A 17,255-nucleotide genomic window follows, 5' to 3' on the forward strand; every position below is an offset into this window, starting at 1 on the left:
TTAGATCCTTAGACATGCAGATCGATTCCAGCTTTTGCCATAAAGTAAGAGTGGTTTTCTCCTGCAAAACCTCCTGCAAAATATTATTTGATAAATGAAGATGAATTTGTGACAAAGCTTTATGATCCTTTCGGTTTTCTTCATCAGACCAAGATTTTTTATTCTTATTCCCAAAATTATCAAATGCATCATCCAGATTAGTATGCGTAAGAACAACCCGTATCTTTACTTGCCATAGAGAAAACCTTATATCACGATCTAGCAGTAGAATATCATATTTCAAAGAATCCATGGCGCAGAATAATTAGTAACAAAAAAAATAGCATGTGTACACCAAGCAATAAACTGCAGAGGTCCTAGTACACTTCGTGTATGTGCAGCAATAAAATCATAAACCAATCTCCTGATATAATTCTTGTGTGCACCTAGCAAATTTGATTTTTTTTTTGTGAGAGGTCACGGCTGGGTGTCCTCGGGACTTGTTGCTGGTAGCTTCAAGGTGACGAGATCTTGATTAAAAAAAAGATGGCCACGGCTTCAAAGTGTACCTCGGGAACCGACGCAGGGCATGACCCGAAGCAAGAGGCTGCAGCGGTCGGTTGCGTCGATGCCCTGAGCAATGCGTCCGCACGGCCGGTAGAGTACAGCAGATGAAAAAAAACGGTGATTCGACCCCGAGGACGAACGAATCCGGCGAGACGGATGGCGACATAGAATGGATGCATGTGCATTCGACAAATCCCGAGCGAGAACTCGGCGTCGAGACGAAGAGCTCGAAGGCGATGAAAACTGATCTGTTTTTTCTCGAATTATTGTGTATACAATCCGGTTCTGGTACCACTTGTTAGGAATCAAGCACGATAGAATCGAATACGAAACACGATTTTTACGTGGAAAATCCTTACAGGAAAAAAACACAAGCACCAATCGACGATCTTCACTATATCAGGGATGTGTACAATGCAGGGGATTACAATGAGTATCTCAGCTCTCCTTGCAGCTTAGAAGATATATTTATAGGAGTGGATACATATGAATCGAGTCGAATATGGACTGTTCTAGCATATGAGCCGTAGGCATCACTTATAGGGTATAACAAGAATTCGGATCACAATCCAACACATGAGTCTTACCATATTACATCATGTATAGGTACAATCTGTAAAATCTATCCTGAAAAAATTGAGGCTTGACCTTGATAATTAATGCTATTGCATAGCCTTGACCTTGATAACAAAATAACCTGAAGGAAAGCTTAAGGCTTACCAAAAACATCTTACCAAAATTCCCAGCTCCAAGGATCAAATCCCCTTTGTTTTAATCCTCAAGACCTAGTGTTCACTGTAACCAAATAAAGCGAATGCCGCTTGTTTAGACTTCGGTCACCTTCGCAAAGAGAACGGTGATTCTATGAGCTCACCCCATTGGTAGCTTCCATCTTCTGTTTTGGATTGGGTCGTTGTGATTCCAGCACTGTTGCTCTTGCAAATGTTGCCAGCCCACCATTTATAGACTAGAATAGAGATTTTTTTTTACATATTTTTTCTAAATTTGTCAAGATTTCAAAAATAATGAAGTCTACCGTACCGTCGTCCGTTCAACTGGCGAGATTTAATAATCTGGGAGAGGAATGTCTCACCCGTTCAACTGGCGAGACCTTGTTCTCACTCGCTGAACAGGCGAGACCTTCGTGGCTGCGTCACCACGCGAATCCACCAAAAGAGTATCACCTGTTTAGCGGGCGAGACCTTTTGAGTATTTAGGCCAGCGCGACTAGCCGTGCTGACGTCAACGTCCATTTAACTCCCACTCAGCCGAGAGAAGAGGAGAGGATAGAGGAGGGAAGGGGAGGGGAGGGGAGGGAGATTTGTGTGGCGACGCCCTTATGAAAAAAAGAGGTAAATTCTTTTCCCTTCTTTTTAACAAACCCGGTAGGATAGCAACTAGTACTAGATTTTGACATAGGTTAGATGTTAGATCTAGGTTTTGTTTTACATAGCTGGTAGTATAGCCACTAGAAGTAGGATTAAATGTAGATCTAGGTTTAGAATTAGGGTTAGATGTAGTTCACAATTAGATCATGTTTATACGTATATTTTAGCAATTAGAAGTAGTATTTAGACATATTTTAGATATTAGATGTAGGATTTAGATATAGTGTAGTCCTAATTGATATGATATATTGTAACACCTTAATTTTCAATTTTTGCCCATTTATAAAATTTGCTACAATTTATTTTGAGCTTAAATAATTTCAAAAGATTAAATGCTATTTTATAAAAAGGATCTAATTTGACATAGGAAATATTTGTATATTTTGCATTCATATTGTTTTTAGGCATATAGGTTCTCCTATGTTTTAGTGGTTTTATTTGATGCCTTTGGGATTGAATTTGAGTTCTTAGTTTAAATTCAAAAGCATTTAGGAAAAAAAGAAAAAAAAGAAAAACCCAAACCCATCCTGGCCGCTCTGCTCTATGTCCCTCTTTCCTCTCTAACCCAACCCCAGTAGGTCGCTCTCTCCCCGCCTGGGCCACACCCACGCACACCGGCCCAGCGCAGCACCAGCCAGCAACCAGCACACCGCGCCACCTGCTGAAGACGCCTTCCCGGTCCCCACCTTCACCTGAACTGCCCCACCTGTCGGGTTCTTCGTTTCCGAGTCAGACGACGCCGTGCCACCGAGTCTGAGACCGTCACGAGCTATCGCCACCCTAGAGACCGGTTCTGCCCTGAGACCCCCTTCGCCCGCCTATATAGGTCCACCTCCACCCCTCGGTTTTTCCCCAAGCCAAACTCGCCGAATCCCAAGCACAATCCGCCGAATTTCCGAGCTCTGTCGCCGCCATTAGCGCCGCCTTGGTCAAACTTGCCGTCTCGCCGTATCAGTGCATCCCAGCCCTCCCGAAGCCGCCATCGGGCGTGCCTGCTTCCGCCAGAGCTCCTCTTGCCATCGCCTTCGTATTTGGGCTGCCAGGGACCCCGCTCCAACGCGATCCGAGTGCTCTGCCGCTCCCTTTCGTCGCCGAGCTATCTCCCGAGCCGATCTACCCGAGGTAAGGCCTCAAACGGATTCCTTGTGAGCATCTTCATCTGTGCTATCGCTCGCTGTCGCTGTAGGCGAGCTGGAACCCAATCCCGGCGGGTTTCCGGTGAGTCCGCCGCCGCCGCCTTCCCCACAGTGCCGCCGTACTCTCTTCCCCGGTCGGCCAAACCATTCCGAACCGTTAGATCTAAAGTACACGACCCAGATTAGATCTAAAATGTATCGATTCGGCAGGTAACCAGAGCGTGCCACGTGTCCACTTTAATCCCAGTTAGCCTCCATACCCTGTCAGCCAGCCATGTCATCGCCACGTGTGCGCTCCCCCAGCAGATCTCGCTGATGTGTCAGCCCAGTCGTACCCAGCCAGCAGCCACACACTAAATAGGGTTTTTCAATACAAAAATAATTCCAAATATTCTTGGGAGTTGGTAATTTTGTAGTTTAGCCACTGAACTTTTCTATAATTACAAAAGAGCCATGTATTTACACTTAGGTCCCTAAACTTTTCCAAAACATATAATTCCCTCTAATTTTACAAAAAGGTCCCTAAAACTTTTTGTTAATAACAAATTAGTCCTTTTCTTTTATAAAATAAACCCTAATCTTATTTTTTAGTGTATCTTTTTCGTCATAGCTCCGTTTTAATCGATTCTTGCGCAGTTAGATTCATTTCTTTGAGCTCTATCTTTCTAGATAGGTTTTGTCTTGTTGCTCTTTTTTCTGTGCTCTATTCTTAGTGTACTCTGTTTGTATGTTTTGTCGATAATTGTGCAATTATTCGATAACGTCCCGGATCAATTTGAGAAACGTCAAGACTAGAAGCAAGAGTACGCTGAGCAGCAGCAAGGAGAAGATAAGTGTCCTTGATCATCTTGAGCCTATATTTTTAAATGTTTTGTTTTACAAATTGCATGCAATGTCTATTAATATGTTGGGTAGACACCTATGTTAGGGTTTTCCCTAGTCTTTCCCTTTATCATCCCTTGGAACCTAGATGGTTTATGGTTAGGTATCTTTTATGGGTAGATTGCTTAGCCATGCTTTTGGGATACTGAGAAGTATCATAAACTTGACTAATGAACATATGCAACAATGGTGGTTAACTTGTTAATGGTTTAACAACATGGAACCTTAGGCCTTGAGCAAAGTGGTTTTGGTGATTGTTATGGTTATGATGTTGGTTTAGTGTTTACTCAAGTAACCTAAATAAGGACCGGTTCGTAGAGCGACAACCCAAGAAGTAATGTACCAACCACAAGGCTGATATGGGTAAGGTGTGACATACTAGTTAGAGTCTATCTAGTGTGTGTTGTGTCAGCACAAAAGGGAACTTCTGGGTAGGAGTTAGACTCGCGTAAACCATGGCGGTGAAACCTAGTGAGTAGATGCATACTAAATTAGGCTCTGGTTAGTGAAAAATGTCATTTAGTGATTTGTTAGCGGCACAGCACTGGCGTGTGTTAAGTGTCTTGCAAACACGGCAACATGAAATCCACTGACTCATGGGAAGAGCTGGACAACCTCTATAGAGTGTAAAAACTGATATAACAGCCGTGCTCATAGTTATGAGAGACTTGGATCCTCACATGATTAGTGGGTTGTGGTTATGGGTTTGGTTGTGGTTTTAGTTATAGTACAGGGAGTACTAGACGGTTATGGTATGCAAGGTGGGGAGCCTTGTATGCTAGGTGTTGAACTGTATGGGTTACATTCACTTAATAACTATTTAATACTTTTTGAGTTCAAAATATCTTTTCTTTACTTGAATTTACGCAAATATACTATGTGTTAGCCTATTTTTGTTGAAAGCATACATATCATTATTTTCCCACACTTGCTGAGTTCTCCATGTGCTCACCCTTGCTATCTCCCACAGTACATATGCTGCTCAGTGGAAGAATTTGAAGATTTCCAAGACGATGACTTGGTGATCTAGGAGTGTGTCTTCTGGTCAGTGCCTGTGGAGTGCTTGGTCGTCGATGCTTTCATCTCTCTGCCATCGTTTAGATGATGCCGTTTAGTTATTAAAGTTATTTAGGTGAAGTCTTTTTGTAAGAAGTAAACGATTGTAAGTTAAAGTATTGCTTTTGTTACTTCACCTATGATGTTTTTATGTGTGTTAAACTTTCTGGGCACACATAAACCGTACTTGGTATTGTCCGTTTGATGTAGCGAATCGGGAATATGTTATTGCAGTATAGATTACATGTTGGGATACGCTTGTAATGAATTTTACATTGTAGATGTAGTTTAACATGATTCTTTCTGTTATGTTGATGGTTGTCAGGTACGGTGGATATGTGGTAGTTTAGAATTTTTTACGGGGACAATGAAATCCTATATGGTCCGGAAGGGGTAGTACTGTCCGTATTTAAGTCAATAGACAAAGGTATATCCAGACCAATGCAGAAAAGTGTTGGACACTTGTATGCCTGGTTGATGCTGGGTTTTAAAATAGACCCTGGGGTTCAAGAGATGACCTGCATTGTCAGCAACCGTTACAGAGAAAGTGTGTACTGGGAGGTGTTCACGCTTTGGGAAGATGAATTGTGGAAGAGTTGCCTATATGATGTTGTGCACAGAGGTTGGCCTCCTATGTTTCTTGTGCAATGGAAGAATAAGGAGGCAGTTCAGGAGATGCAAGGTGGAGCGTACATGGAGGAGGAGGGTGATAAGGAAGAGTATGATGAAGATATCTGGATGGTGCACATTCATCGAATTATCCGACTGAACCAATCGGTGAGGCAGACGTGGGGGAATGAATCCCTTCTCTAGTTGAACAGATGGAGCGGGATGATATTTAGGTTGATGAAACTCCTAAGTATGATAGCTCAGATTATGAGGACGATATTCTGGTTTCCGCGGATTGGAACAATCCAAACTTCAACAACCTTGTGGTGAATGAGGGAAATCAAGTGGCCTGGGAATAGATGCAGACCCAAGGTGCTAGATATCTTACCAGTCAGGCCATGAAGGATGCTGTGACTCAATGGGTGACCTCGCTTCGATAACAGTTTTATGTTGTCAACTCAAGCAAGAAGGAATATGATGTGAAGTGCGCGAATAAGGGTTTCGCGTGGTGGGTGCACGACTTTAAGGGGAAGTGGGTTGACTATTGGGAGGTGTTGATTGTGGTCGAACAGACTTGCATGATGGATGAACTTGAGCATAGCCACATGAACATCACCTTAGGCTTTGTCGCCAATGTGATGTACGCCTAGATTGTGGACAACCTGAACTACGAACCAGGGTCCATAATCAGGAAAATTGAGGAGCAGTACAAGTACATTATCAGCTACAACATGGCATGAAGGGAAAATAGAAAGGCAATTGAGATGAGGTTCAGGACCTATGAAGCATCGTATGAGAATCTGCCACATTTGCTACAAACTATTGCTCGAAGGAACCCAGGGACGTATTACGACATTGATAACTACCCATTGCTGTCCAAACCTAGCAAGTACGTCATGAAGTGATGTTTCTTCGTAATAGGGACATGTATCAAAGCTTTCAAGCATTGTTGGACTGTCTTATGCATCGATGACACTTTTCTTACCGGCAAGTTCATGGGACAGATCTTGACTACTATTGGGGTTGACAGGAACAATCAAGTTCTACCGTTGGCCTTTGCATTTGTGGAGAGTCAAAACAAAAATAGTTGGTATTGGTTTCTGTACCATGTGAGGATAATAATTGTTGGTGCTCGGTTGAACATGTGCATTATACATGACAGGCATGCTGGGATACTCAAGGCAATTATGGATCTGCAAAATGGAACAGGCGATGGCTTGATTGGACCTGTGTGGCCATACCTGCAAAGTAGGTGGTGCATGAGGCATTTGGGTGCAAACTTCTTCCACCAATTCAAAAACAAGAACCTCATGAACATGTTCAAGAGGCTGTGCGGTCAGAATCAGCAGCGGAAGTTTGATGCTCTTTGGAAGATACTGGACAAGCTGGCGAAGCAAACATAGGTGCGTGTAGGGAGGCCCGTGACGGGAGCAGAGAATGTACCAGTACCTTTTGAGTCCCTGCCAAATTACAATGAAGCTAGCATCACGCGGAGGAGCGGGTCATCTACCAGGTCATTTAGCGAGTGGATTGAGAATGAGCCTAAGGAGAAGTGGGATCTTCTCTACGATACAAACCGATCTAGGTACAACATTATGACTACAAATTTAGCAGAGGTTTACAACTAGGTGATGAAAGGTGTGAGGGGGTTGCAGCTAGTGGGGATTGTAGAGTTCATACTTCAAGGGACATGCAAGTATTTCAGGGACCGCTATAAAGTAGCACACACGGCGCTGAATAATGCTAGTATGATTTATGGGATGAAGATGGCTAAGTACATGGAAGACAAGGCGGAGAAGGCAAAGATGCACCGGGTGAAGACCATGGGAACTGCACAGCAGAGATATGAAATTCTATGCAGGGACAAAGGAAGGAGAGGGGGCAAGCGTGAGAGAGTTATCCATGAGTGCACTATTTTTGATGATTGGTGTGTTTGCACCTGCTACATACTGATGCTACTGCATAAGCCATGCTCCCATGTGATTGCCACGTGTGCTGTGACGGGGCTGAGGACTTGGAGGTTCGTCTATGACTACTTCAAGAAGGAAGTTCTGTTCAACACCTGGGACCATGATTTCTATGGTTTCAGGATTTATGGTTCTTTCACGAAGGAATGTAGGCTCGATGCTTTGTTCGTACCAGCTCCCGACAAGATGAAGTATAATAAGGGGCGATGCAAGACTACGAGGTTCTGTAATGACATGGATGAAGCAGAAACTGGACGTCACTTGAAATGGTGCAGCAAGTGTAACGGAACAGAACACACTTACAAGAAATGCACCGTTAGTGTCCCAAATGTGAACCCCACGGAAGAAGGTCCGTCGAGGTCTGCTGGAGATGGGAGACATACTTATAGTCGTCGATCGTTGGCTCATTGAGATTGATTAATATTGTAATTTCGTGTGTGATGGATATTCATGTGCACACCATTGTAATTTACTGTGTTAGTGCCAAGATGGTCATAATGTTCGAGGTTGTAACGTGTTATGTTATGATTTGTTCACATATTTTTGTACCATTTGAACAATGTATTATATCATGTTATATGCTAGACACTTACTTGTTCAGTTCCCACAAATAGAGACAAGTCGACACTTCTTACTCTTTGTTTTTTTAATATAAAAATGTAAATAACTTGTGAACATGCAGGTATGGCATAGCCGGAGCTGCTCGATCCCCAGATAGACGTGAGGCACCATTCGTACCGCATCACTGTGCAGGCTGAGGAAATCTCGATACTTTGACCTTGTGTGTTAGAAAAGCTAATGATGATTGACGCGCGCTGGATCCTGAGGTTTGCTAATTTTGAATTTACGGTTCCATACGGATTTAGACATGATATTGGTCGCTAACTGTAGTATGCTTGCACGTTGCGTGTTGCTGGCCTACTTCCGTTGTGTCGGCTTGTAGAGGTGGACACGTTGGCGACAGCATTGGAGGCGACGACATGGTTCAGCTACGATAGGGCCCTCCTCGCGGCCCTTGTCAATAGGTGGTGTCCCAAAATGCATACATTCCACCTCCTGTGCAACGAGATGGCGCCCACACTCAAGGACGTCCCCCTCCTGATGGGCCTGCCTTGCGCAGATGCCACTGTTGGGGCTAGGGACATGGGCGTGGGATGCCAGGGTGAGATGCTAGGCTACTTCTTCGTCGTTCAACGGATGGACGGTGTAGCCCCATTAAGGCCTTTTCCAGCGAACGAGAAGCACGACCCGACGAAGGCCTTTCTCATTCAGTTTGTGGTATATATGTCTTTTAATAGGTTCACATATCCTTTACATTATTAACGAATGCAGATATTTGTACTTCTTCCATGTTTGGCAGGCAGACACCATCCACCCACTGGCAGGTGCCAAGGATGTCTCCTGACACCTGGAGGCATATCTCCTCTGGTTGTTCAGGTGGGTCATGTTCACCAAGACCCACAGCAACACGGTCTCGAGGAGCATTATCCCCTACACCAGAGAGGTTGCGGACGCCGACCTAGTGGTAGTCCTGCAATACAATTGCACGTCAACTGTGCTAGCTGTGACATACCGCGTCCTGTGCGACGGGTGCACGAAGATCGACGACAATGCAATCCTGACCTAGTGTCCTCTGCTGCTTCAGATGTGGTCGTACGAGTGCATCACCATTGGCAGGCCTGTTATGGACCTTAGCACATACCAGTTTGGTGCGAACGGCGTCGATGGCCCGACCATGGGGTTCTTGTGGTGCCGACATAGGGTAAGTGCAATGCTATTTGTGTACATTTATGTAGATTTCTTTATTGCATTGTCTAACTTAGTTAGGTTGCACAACCGAGTTAGTCCAGCGTGCAGACACACCGCGCATACCCGAACTTCATTCGCCAGTTCGATGAGCTGACGGTGGATTGTGTGCGCTGGTGGCCGTACATGTAGGCCGTGGTACTTTGACGTGCTCTGTTTAGACTTCCAGTGCTCTGCCTATGTGACCGGGAGTACTAGCTCATGACTCGCGCCCTCGTCTTCGACATCTATGTCGAGGAGTACTCACTGCATCACGTGATGCGATAGTTTGGAAGTTCCAGACGTGGCCGCTACCGTTGACTAGGTCGGTGCCTATCAACATACATAGGTGTATAACATTGTAATTACATTTTCATACGACCCACGTGTACACCATGTATTCATGGACTTATGTTTCTGCAGGTTGACAGGGACAGGGAGAGGGGCTCATTCCACTAGCGTGTTTGCGTCACGTATGCAGAGGTGGGTTGAAGAATGGGGCGCAGCTATCAAGCACATCATGGACGAGGAGCGGCCACACTCGAAGGAGGCGTACGCGGAGCACCTCTCGTGCTTTGTGCATCAAAAACGGGTCTAGGTGACGTACACACCACAAGCTGAGTTTTCATGGCACATGGCGGACATGCACGACACGTACCCTGCACACAGGTACCAAGCTCATTCTCTTGAGGTACGAATAACCCTACGCGATTCATCATTTACCTCAATTGTTAGCTTAAAAATTATGAAGTGAGATGAAGTTTATCTTTGCAGAGGGACATACTACACTAGATTGATGCCGAGGCACGTGCGTCGAGACCTCAGCTCGACAGTGGGGGTGAGATCCCCAGGGCTAAGATGAGCACGTCATTTGGCCAGATTATCTATAATATGGCAGAGGCCTTAAGATCGATGAGCTGCAGTTTATCCTCGAACGTTACGATGGGACCACGAGCATCGGCACAGATGCCGGCATGACCGTTTGCCACCTTCACTGCGCCATTGCACCGACCGGTAGTTCCACCCTTCGTGCTCTCGTGTCCCCGGCGCAGGTAGGACACTCGCTTCATGCATGCCATATTGTTACGTATGTCATGGTTTACCGGTGGTAACTTGATTTCTTTGTTGTTCCAAGTGCAGAGTTTGACGATCTTTAGGAAGTAGAGGCATATGGTAGCTACATGGAGTTGCTTAGCAGGGACATTAGTTAGGTCCCTAGGTACGACTTCATCATCAGACAGAGCGACGAGCTCAGTGCATCGTAGCTACCTGGTGCGCCACTCCCGGGGACTTAGCCTTCCCAGGACGACTACGCCACTCCACCGCCCGCTGGCTAAGGTCACTATGTGCAAACAATGAGGCGCAGGGTCCCCAGGACAAATGCGACCAGAGGCGTCGTCTCTAAGAGGGGACGTGACCTGTAGGATTCTATGTCATTATTAGTTTCAGGGTGTTATGTAGTAGTACTCCGTGTTACTGTTTTACGTGTACTCTGTGCTAGTATTTATATTATGTGTCTATCATATCATGTTGGATGTTAATGTGGGATCTTTATTATCAGCCATGTTTTTATTAACTGTGTTCTCGATCGATACCAAGGAAGACCATCATGCGGTCATATCCCCTTTCAAATCGTTCACTTGCAACTTTCAAACTAAAAAGCCTTTGCATCAAAAAACTATATTACTATAACACTTGCAAATACAATAAAACATTACATGGCAGGGTACTACATGCTATTGTATCTTGTCAAAGATTGTGTACGGGTAGGGTACGAGTCGGTGCATATTGCCTTACATAGTGTAGCCACAAACAGACAATAAATGCTTATGATGACCCTTATATGTTATGTACTTCACTTTCTTCAATAAAATGGCTGGGATTTATCATTCTGCCAATACGTTTTTTCTAAGCCCAATGATTTCATTGGATTCCCTGCCTTACATGCAAAGGCAATAATAACTACTTGTTGAACTTTTACAGAACGAAATGACCACATCAAGCAACAGCTTCCATAGGGAATCTCTGCCAAGTATCAATGCCACAACTTTTCTAGCTTTCACAAGGAATCCTATGCTTTAGCTCTCAGTCAAGCACATGCACTCAGTTCATGCACCAGCCCTTATCCATTATAAATAACCCCACCCTCATGTATGGATAAACCACTCCTTCCTCAGCTCTCTCAACTGCAATGTCTTTCTCAGCTCCACCAAACCCACCTTAGAAACATTGGGGGACTTTCATCCCCTAGGGGGTCAAACCACCGATGTGATTCTGTGGCGACCCTTGTAGGCTTTGTGAGTCCCAAGACATATCCTACACATATGGCCTACGCTTCTTCATGTGTGCCAACTACCAGTACGACAAATCTCAACATGGACCATCCAGTCTCCTCCACCTATCTGGGACTTCATGCAATGACTTAACAAAGAGCAAAATGAGGACCAGAAGCGGTGGGCAGACATGGAGATGCGGTGGAGGAGGGAAGATAACCAATGCTACGAGTACGAGTGACATCAGGAGGAACTACGGATGAAATGGTAGGAGGAGGAGTGCATCAGGAACGCCGCGAAGAAGTGTGCCGCGGCTCAAGCACGCGAAGTAGAGAGAGAAAGGAACTGGGAGAGGGCCCATCATGCTAAGGAGGGGGGTGATGCCCTAAGGAAGGGCAAATATCCTAGGTGCACTCAGTAGAGAGCATCTATTGTAACCTGACCTATTTCCATTTCCTAAGGCATGGTAGGTTTAGCAGCGGCACGCTATTAGATTAGTCTTTAGACGTACCGTACATGCCAACATTTGTTGCCATCTCTTTATGGTTATGGTCCATTCACGCGGCGATGAAAAACCCCATGTCCCATGTAATGTTTATCAGCGTATGTAAACTTCATATCGGGTTATATGATATTTGTGTTTCATAACTACTATTGTTCAACAAATTAGATTTTATATTCTCACAAAGTCACTTCGTACAAAAAATTTCACACACTTTTACACCAACTAAATAAAAAAATGAAGAAAATTAATGTGCAATATTTTTCAATTTACCGAAGACAAATTCTATTAAAAAACTAATTATACATATAGTTCTGCAGTTGAATTAAATCGAATGAAGGTATTGCCCACTGAACGGTGAGAGGAAGGTCTCGCAAGGTGTCGCCCGTTCAACGAGCGAGACCTTGTTCTCGCCCATTGAACGGGCGACGGTAGGGTAGACTCTATTATTTTTGAAACGGGTTGGTAATCTTGAAAATTTTGAAAAAAATATATAAAAAAAATTCCTAGAATAGATACTAGTGTGTACATGGGTTGGGGCCCTGGGTCGCGAGGGACCTAGGAAGTCACCCCTATCGTCTAGGTCAGGAAAGGCACTTGGTGATTTACTCTAATCTTATTTTTCTTACCAAACACATGAGGTTGGCGGTGACGATATTTGTGGACATGCAGCTTCACCGATCAATACTCCAGCCTCATGATCATACCTGTGCGGTAATACATGTGTAGTGCAGTAGTACACAATATTATACAATTCCTGAAGACTTGAGGGTATGGAATACATATTTATACAATGTAAATAAAGTATAACACAGTTTGTGCAAGTCCGAGGACTTAAACACAAGAAATACTATTATAATTGAAGTTATAAAAAATAGCGTGTAATTATTGTGAAATCTGAGGGTTTTTTCTGGAAATGGCGTTGGCTATAACATTAAGCACATAATTGATTGAAAACCAAGGGTGTTTTTTTTATAGAATTTGCCTTCGCCAGACCAAATGGGCTTAAGGTCCATTCCGTCATTTGGCCCAATCGGCCTGCTGGCCTAGTCGGAGCGGTTTATTTTAGACTGAGGGTTAGGGTTAGGGATTCATCCCCACAACCTTTACTCTAGCAGTGACGCCGACCGCCATCGCTATGGAAGGGGCCGCCGGAGGGCTGGCTTCACCGCCTGGTTCACCAGCCTCCGCCAAATATGCGTGCTGCATGGCCGGCAGCTGCCCACCGCTGGTCTAGGGTCGGGTGCTGGCGCGTTGTTGGCCACCGCCATGATAGCAAGGCCACCGCCAAGTTAGGATATGCAACTGGTCTGGTGGCTTTACCGCAAGGGCGCTGCCGGAGGGCGAGATGGCGGTGGTACCGTGAAGACGATGCACCACCACGGCACAGGTTGGCCTCAGGGAGGTCGCTGGTTGGGTTGGTTGCCTCCTAAGGGAAGCGCGCGCCGCCACATGTGCTTGGAGGAGAGGGAGTGGCCTCCGCTCAGTCTGGGGCCATCATTCAGTCGACTGCTGGTCGGGCTGGCCGTTGTTGATCCTGTGCACCCGCCGATCGGGCTGGCTACCGGATGGGTGGGCACCTCCATGGGGTGGTGGTTCCCCCGGGGGGTGTGCCGCCACACATGCCGCGAGGAGAGGAAGCGGTCGCCTCGACCACCGATCTGTCGGGTCCACCATGAGCGCTGAGGATGGGGGCGACGTTGGTGCTGTGCAGATGTTGCGGGTAAGCGTCGCTGTGGTTTGCTAGAAGAGGTTCACAGTCGACGCGCCATGGACTCTGCCATCATCCCTTCAGTGATTGGTCTTTGTTGGCTGTGGCCGATTAGCGATGATTGAGAGAAAGATGTTGATAACTGTTGTGGGTAAATTGTAAAGAGTAGAATAGAGAGTAGAGTAAATCGATCCAATCTCCAGGAAAAGTTGTTTATACTCCTAGGAGTACATACTCCTGGCCTATCGGCTCTTGCAGCCATGTACCCATTCTGAAACAGAGCTGCTACCGATAAGCATTTGAAATCTAAAAAGCTGTTGAGATATGTTTGTAGGGCGCGTAAACAGAGCTGCTGCTGCCGCCTTCCTCTCCAAAGTTTCCATGCTCAAGAACTAGTCGCCACTAGAGATTAGATCGGAGCCTCTCCACGGCAAGGCGTATGGTGGTGGCGCATGGATACAATTTTTCACATGGTGCTTGGCGAGAGTGCCCCACGGCCATCTCCCATGGCAGCGTGGCCTGCTCAGGCAAGGTCGAGCGGGCGCCTGAGGTTCCCGGCAGTGGCACGACTTGCCCGCATGAGGTCGAGCGTCTGCCCGAGGGGCCTGGCTAAGGCTCGGTCTACTCGGGCGAGCAGCCCCCGATCCCCCACCCCAACTCCCGGCGGAGCTCAACCACCTGCGGCTGCAATCGATTCTGGCACAGCTTTGCCCGCTGGCTGCGTGGCCTACTCGGGCAAGGTTGAGCGGCCAACTGAGGTGCTAGGTGGCAGATCCCCCCCCCCCCCCCCCATGAGCTCTTCCTCCCGCGGATGCAATGAATTCTGCCGCTGCTCCATAGCTTGAACTCATCTTTAGAGTTCATTGATTAAATTGGTATTCTTTCTCTTTTTTTTAAAAAAAAGTATTCATCCTTTGTTTATTTCTAAGTTTGTTCTGTGGATTGGTTGTTGTATATTTTTCCCGAGAACACAGTTTGTTCTTTTACCAGATCAACAAAGGAAACATATGTCTTTAGTTGTAGCCTTTCTTTTCTAGTTGAAGAGCAAGATCCTAAGGTCTTTTACTATGAAGTTTATGACAATAAAAATTGCTGCTAATTCTTTGTCATTGTAAGACAACAAAACAGTAACGAGTCATTAACATTTCATATTGGAAAACATAGTAGCACTGCTTTGTTGTTCTAGCTTACTTGCCCTGTTTTGCTGTCTTGAGTGCAGTATACTCCACTAGAACAAGAAGTTGTTCAATAATACATATAGTTCTAATGTGCACTTAATTTATTTTCAGGGTTCAAGGATAAAGGGTATCTCATATCGATCTGATGCAGAAAACGTACATTCTTCTTGACGCGGTTCTATTTCCATGAGTGTTGCTCGTGTCAAGAGCAGATACCGCTAACTCAAGATCCAAAAATCTCAGTCCAAACAGAAGGGAAAGAGCTTTAAAATCAATTGCAGATACCAATTCAAATCTATGGTCAACATAGTTAAACAATTTGATGAGCAGAAGAAGGAGCTAGTTTGGTAGATTGGATTTGGTGGCATACTGAGTTGAAGTTAACCAAAGTTAACAAGAAATTTGGAGCATGGCTGCTTAGCAAAGTTGGTCCACTATGATGCGCCATTATCCCTACAAGAAACAAAGTGGTACCCTTCTCCAACAAGGATGTTAACTTATTTTTCAATGTACCTGTCGAGGGTAAATCCCTAACAATGATTCCAGGGTATATCGGACGACGGGTGCGTGATCTTTGTTCGGGAAGCGTATGTTGGATCCGGCTGTGTGTGTCTGTGACTCAAAAACACCGGAGTTTATCCAAGTTCAGGCCCCCCTCAGGGTAATAACCCTACATCCTGTGTATTCTTCTTCCTGTGATCTAAGCCAGTTACCCATTTTCTTCTTGCCCTGCCTTCTACTGGTTGGGCCCCAAAAAAACCCTCCTCCTCTACAAGCCTGGTACTCCTCCCTTTATATATTAGAGGGAGAGAGTACTTACACGTGAGCCAAGATATAGACTCAGGGCTAGCCCGAGCATCTCACCTAGGCCTATCATTACTAAAAGTGGATATATATCCCATTTTCATAAGGTGCCACAAAGCCCGTCTTATCACTTCACCGCCTGCGTCATCTCGGTCGCCCAAACTGTCCTATCCCATCCCCACATGCTGCTTGCGCACCTACAAAAGAACTCTTGCCATGCCTGTTAGGCCATCCCGTAGTGATTAATGCTACGGAATGGGTCACGGCCGCTCTACGCCGATCACGCCGTGGACGACCGGAAAGGAGAACTGTGGAAGGGAACTACTCAAGTGAAAAAGTATTTATTGTGATTAGACTGCGTGGACACATACCTACCCCGCGACCAAAGGAAACTAGTTGTGGGGTTTGCTCCTGCGACCTGGGGACTGGTCGTGGAGCCCGGTCGGAGAGTCGGGTTGCGTGGTCGCTGGCTGGCTGCGCGGTTGCCGACTGGTTGTGCGGGAGGACAGCAGTTTTGGACAAAATGTGGCATACAGCATCTGCTGATATCTTGCCGGTGTGGGTCTGCCCACAAGGGACTCCACTATTCTTTACACCGACAGTAACATCATCACGGAAAGCTATAGAAGCTTGTTTGCAAGAGGAAGTAGAAGTTAGAAAAGTATATTTGTGTGGGTTATTTGAGATCACAAATTTTAAGGCACTCAATGTATCCTTCCTCAAAGAAATTTTGATGAAGCAGTACTCACATCCATTGACCTGTGATGAGCAAAGGGCTTTTAAGGTTGCATTGTTTTCTATGTCATGATGAAGTTGTTGGCTCCACAATCATTGGCCGATTTCATCTCTCCTAGATATACCAGAGCTATTGCCAACATTGACAACCTTAGGGAGTATAATTTGTGCCAATTTGTGGTGGACAATCTAAAGAAATCCGCTGACAACATGCCCAAAAGATTTCCAAGATCTTCACAAGGATCCATAACTAGTTGTATTGTGTTCCTGCAGCTATGTACTGAATTGTTTAGTGTACAATATGAACTAAATCTATTTTACTCAGTATTTTACCTCCATGCAGGCATTATATTTATTCAACCTTGAATTTTTTGTGAATACCTCCCCTACGACGCGTCTTCTACCATAGCCGCTTTCAATGACAAGCACGTAAACATGATGATATCGGTTGACCTAGTGACCAGAACAAACCTAGGCTACCCTTTTCCAAAATATGGCAAGCTGAAGGTATTTGTGGTAGTTTCAATTTAATACCAGATCTTCTCATTACCTTTTTAATTTTTTTCCTTGAATCTTTTAGCTGAGGGACACACCAAGCTTTGCAAGCCCGGATGATCAAAGTGTCGAAACACAATCAGTAATTTTGGGCTCCCCCTCGACAAAATCAGGAATGATAGGCTCAC

This window comes from Phragmites australis, chromosome 21 (assembly GCF_958298935.1).
Source record: "Phragmites australis chromosome 21, lpPhrAust1.1, whole genome shotgun sequence".
Taxonomy (NCBI): domain Eukaryota; kingdom Viridiplantae; phylum Streptophyta; class Magnoliopsida; order Poales; family Poaceae; genus Phragmites; species Phragmites australis.